The sequence below is a fragment of the Schistocerca cancellata genome, chromosome 9 (assembly GCF_023864275.1).
Source record: "Schistocerca cancellata isolate TAMUIC-IGC-003103 chromosome 9, iqSchCanc2.1, whole genome shotgun sequence".
NCBI classification, from domain to species: domain Eukaryota; kingdom Metazoa; phylum Arthropoda; class Insecta; order Orthoptera; family Acrididae; genus Schistocerca; species Schistocerca cancellata.
Window position 1 is genome coordinate 41,354,257 of NC_064634.1, and position 5,694 is coordinate 41,359,950.

Below are 5,694 nucleotides of genomic sequence, written 5' to 3' on the forward strand. Positions count from 1 at the left end.
ACTCTTCGGTCAGTCGTACAGTTGGTCTGATATTCCGCACGTTCAGTAGGCGGCAGTGCAGAACTGTTCTGAACGCCTTTCGAAAATCTGCCTGGGCGCCGGTGTCTACTGCTTCGTGTGCCTCGTGCACGAACAGAACGAAATGGGTTTCGTACAATCTTCGTTCTCGGAACCCATGTCGATTCCTACAGACGGGATTTTAGGGCCTCCAGAAATGTCATAATACTCGGGCACGAAATATGTTCCAGTCATCTCGTAAAACTCAAGCTGTGACCATGAAACTTGGTGGTGCTCTTAGCCTTTCTCTACAAATTCATCGTCCAATGCGAGACAGTTCTTCCGAACCATGAACGACTTGGCGGAGAGCTTGGTTGTAGAAGTCTGCTTTCTGCCTGTTCAGAAGACGTTCTATCTCGGAAAGCATCTTGTCATCATTCTGGAAACGCCCGCCACGCAATGATTTTTCATCTGTGAGAACAGGCATAAGTCGTTGGGCGCCAGGTCTGGAGAATGCCTCAGATGCGACAAAATTTGATGAACGTCAGACATATACTAAATTTTATAGCCCAAAGAAGCAGAATGTGTGACTGTGCCCTGTGCAGATTGGAACTTATCGTCGAGTGAAAACACCGCAGCCAGCTTCCCATGACGCTATGTCCACCCTTCGCCTTAACGACAGAGTGTACTCTGCTGGTAACACTTTTAACGAGTTACCTAAATGTCTGTGGAGGAATGGCAGCCCGTTCTTTCTCAAGAGTCCAAACAAGTGAAGCTAGTGGCTGATGCTGTACCTTGCGATCTGGAGCGAATCGACTTTCTAACTCATCCCGAGGGTTTTACATTGGGTTCAGGTCCGGAATCTCGGCAGGCCAGTCCATTTCAAAAGTGTTATTGTCCACAGTCCCGTGCCTCGCGGACGCTGCCTTATGACAGGGTCCATTGTCATGCTGATACAATCATCGTCTCCGAACTGTTCCTATAATGTACTCAGTGAAATGTGTTCATATCCTTCAGAATTTAGCGTTTTCTTAAGCGCAATAAAGGGACCACACCCTGTCCACGTTGTACATCCCCGCACTGTAACACCAGTACCTCTGTACTACACTTTTGTCACTAAACATGATAGCAGGTAACGTTCTCCAGGAATTCGCCAAACCGAAATCCCTTCCATCGAATTTCAAAGAGGTATAGCGTGATTCACCACCGAAAATTACTCGTTTCCAGCCGTCCCCTATCCAGCGCCGACTCTCTTTACAGCACCGTTGCTTTTCACAATATATATAAATGACCTTGTGGATAACATCGGAAGTTCACTGAGGCTTCTTGCGGATGATGCTGTAGTATATCGAGAGGTTGTAACAATGGAAAATTGTACTGAAATGCAGGAGGATCTGCAACGAATTGACGCATGATGCAGGGAATGGCAATTGAATCTCAATGTAGACAAGTGTAATGTGCTGCGAATACACAGAAAGATAGATCCCTTATCATTTAGCTACAATATAGCAGGTCAGCAACTGGAAGCAGTTAATTCCATAAATTATCTGGGAGTAGGCATTAGGAGTGATTTAAAATGGAATGACCATATAAAACTAATCGTCGGTAAAGCAGATGCCTCACTGACATTCATTGGAAGAATCCTAAGGAAATGCAGTCCGAAAACAAAGGAAGTAGATTACAGTACACATGTTCGCCCACTGCTTGAATACTGCTCAGCAGTGTGGGATCCGTACCAGACAGGGTTGATAGAAGAGAGAGAGAAGACCCAACGGAGAGCAGCGCGCTTCGTTACAGGATGATCTAGTAATTGCGAAAGCGTTACGGAGATGATAGATAAACTCCAGTGGAAGACTCTGCAAGAGAGACGCTCAGTAGATCGGTACGGGCTTTTGTTGAAGTTTCGAGAACATACCTTCACCGAGGAGTCAAACAGTATATTGCTCCCTCCTACGTATATCTCGCGAAGAGACCATGAGGATAAAATCAGAGAGATTAGAGCCCACACAGAGGCATACCGACAATCTTTCTTTCCACGAACAATACGAGACTGGAATAGAAGGGAGAACAGATAGAGGTACTCAAAGTACCCTCCGCCACACACCGTCAGGTGGCTTGCGGAGTATGGATGTAGATGTAGACCTCGTGCACCACTTAACATCGATCACAGAAATGTCTGGCTTATGAGGAGCTGCTCGATCACTGTACCCCATTCTTGTTAACCCCCTAAGCAGAGTCATTGTGCTATCTGAAATGCCGATAGCACTTTGAAACTCATCTATGATTCCTTCCGCTAATTTTATGCTATTTTTTACAACCATCTCCACAATACTCGACGGTCTCTGTCCGTTAGTACAGGAGACCTGCATGGTCTTGATTTAGCTATGACTGTTCCCTTGCAGTTCCACTTCGCGATTATATCATCAGGAACCGACTTGGGCAGCTTTAGAAGGGCTGAAATATCCCTAGTGGATCTGTTATTCAAGTGCCGTCCAGCACTAAGCTCTCTTGACCAATCCAGCCTGCTATTTCAGCTTATCTACTGACACCATAATACTCCCCTCTTACTTTTATGCTGGCGCGCCCAACTCTTGTGACGTGTAGTAGTACGTTCCGCATTTCATATACACTATGTGATCAAAAGTATCAGGACACCCCCCAAAGACATACGTTGTCAGGTGCATTGCGCTGCCACGTACTCCATATCAGCGACCTCAGTAGTCACGAGACATCGTGAGAGAGCAGATGTGGCGCTCCGCGCAGCTCACGGAATTCGAATGTGGTCAGGTGACTGGGTGTCACTTGTGCCATATGTCTGTACCCGAGATTTCCACACTCCTAAACATCCACTGTTTCCGATGTGATGGTGAAGTGGAAACTTGAAGGGACACGTACAGCACAAAAGCGTACAAGTCGACCTCGTCTGTTGACTGACAGAAACCGCAGACAGTTGAAGACGGTCGTAATGTGTAATAGGCAGGCACCTGTCCAGGCCATCACACAGCAATTACAAACTGCAGCAGGATCCACTGCAAGTACTATGACATTTAGGCGGGAAGTGAGAAAACTTGAATTTCATGGTCGAACGGCTGTTCATAAGCCACACATCACGCCGGTAAATGCCAAACGACGCCGCGCTTGGTGTAAGGAGCGTAAACGTTGGACGATTGAACAATGGAAAAGCGTTGTGTGGAGTGACGAATCACGGTACACAATGTGGCGATCCGGATGTGGGTATGGCGAATGCCCGGTGAACGCCATCTGCCAGGGTGTGTAGTGTCAACAGTAAAATTCGGAGGAGTGGTGTTATGGTGTGATCGTGTTTTTCATGGAGGGGGCTTGCACCCCTTGTTTTGCGTGGCACTGTCTTGAGTACAGGCCTACATTGATGTATTAAGCACCTTCTTACCTCCCACTGTTGAAGCGTAATTCGGGGATGGTGAATGCTTCTTTGAACACACTCGACACCTGTTCATAATGCACAGCCTGTGGCGGAGTGGTTACACGACAATAACATCCCTGTAATGGACTGGCCTGCACAGAGTGCTGACCTGAATGCTACATAACACCTTTGGGATCTTTCGGAACGGCGACTTCGTGCCAGGCCTCACCGACCGACATCGATACCTCTCTTCAATGCAGCACTCCGTGAAGAATGGGCTGCCATTCCCCAAGAAACCTTCCAGCGCCTGTTTGAACGTATGCCTGCGAGGGTGGAAGCTGTCATCAAGGCTAAGGGTGGGCAGACACCATATTGGATTCCAGCAATGCCGATGGAGGACGCCATGAATTTGTAAGTCATTTTCAGCTAGGTCTCCGGATACTTTTGATCACTTTGCGCAGGTCTTCAGATTATTTTGGTCAGATAGTGTGTATTGTTTCTTCCAGATTCGTTTTCTACAGGGCTATTACAAATGATTGAAGCGATTTCATAAATTCACTGTAGTTCCATTCATTGACATATGGTCACGACACACTACAGATACGTAGAAAAACTCATAAAGTTTTGTTCGGCTGAAGCCGCACTTCAGGTTTCTGCCGCCAGAGCGCTCGAGAGCGCAGTGAGACATAATGGCGACAGGAGCCGAGAAAGCGTATGTTGTGCTTGAAATGCACTCACATCAGTCAGTCATAACAGTGCAACGACACTTCAGGACGAAGTTCAATAAAGATCCACCAACTGGTAACTCCATTCGGCGATGGTATGCGCAGTTTAAAGCTTCTGGATGCCTCTGTAAGGGGAAATCAACGGGTCGGCGTGCAGTGAGCGAAGAAACGGTTGAACGCGTGCGGGCAAGTTTCACGCGTAGCCCGCGGAAATCGACGAATAAAGCAAGCAGGGAGCTAAACGTACCACAGCCGACGGTCAACAGGATGGTGCTCCACCGCACTTCCATCATGATGTTCAGCATTTCTTAAACAGGAGATTGGAAAACCGATGGATCGGTCGTGGTGGAGATCATGATCAGCAATTCATGTCATGGCCTCCACGCTCTCCCGACTTAACCCCATGCGATTTCTTTCTATGGGGTTATGTGGAAGATTCAGTGTTTAAACCTACTCTACCAAGAAACGTGTCAGAACTGCGAGCTCGCATCAACGATGCTTTCGAACTCATTGATGGGGACATGCTGCGCCGAGTGTGGGAGGAACTTGATTATCGGCTTGATGTCTGCCGAATCACTAAAGGGGCACATATCGAACATTTGTGAATGCCTAAAAAAACGTTTTGAGTTTTTGTATGTGTGTGCAAAGCATTGTGAAAATATCTCAAATAATAAAGTTATTGTAGAGCTGTGAAATCGCTTCAATCATTTGTAACAACCCTGTACATGCTTGTAGTCTCACAGACACAATGCCATAAATAATGATGTTAAAAGTATACAGCTTTTCTAGCATACTGCTTTCATTGGAGAAGCCGCTGCAGATAACAGGTGCAAAGAGGTACAGAAGATGGTTAAACTTTTATTGGGATATGGTGTGGAGAGTGTATAGGTATAAGGTTAGGAGGTGTACTGGTATATGCGTGGCACAATAGGGGAGGTTGGTACTAAGAAATAAAGCGACTGGGTGCTTGGTGTAAAGACTGCAAGAAATTAATAAAAGGAAATAGGGTTCAATGTCTTGTCAATGAGGGGGCATGTAGAACGTGCTTGGACTGAGGAAGGCTGGCGGAAATCGGTTGCGTCCACTTGAAAGGAACAATTCTAGCATTTGCCTTAAGAGAACCAGAGAATACGTAAATCTGGATGGGCGGGTAGGAATTTCAACTGCCAACCTCCTGGATACAAGTCGTGTCATACCAAAGTGCCAACCTGCTTGGCCTTTGCATCATGTGTTAGAAATCCGAAGGTGTTTAATATAAGAGATAAGAGAGGAAGCAGAAAATAATAACCTGATACTGGATTATATTGGAGGAAGGTAGGCAGAACTGGAAACAAGCCACAGAGCATGCTTTTTAGAGGATTTGGAGACAGTGATAGAATTTGGAGACGCAGAAATGCAGGTGATATTGGCATATGAGAAGACAGGTCAGATAAAGGCTTTGTAGGTGTGGAGGGATGCAGTTCCCATGTTTGGACCGTTAGTAGTTTGCCTCTTCGAACAATTTGCCGTACTTTTGCGTCACCGCGTACCCGTCGTTTGGCAGTGGAAAAGACGAGGAATGGAGATGAAAAAGAAATGAAGAAGCCAACA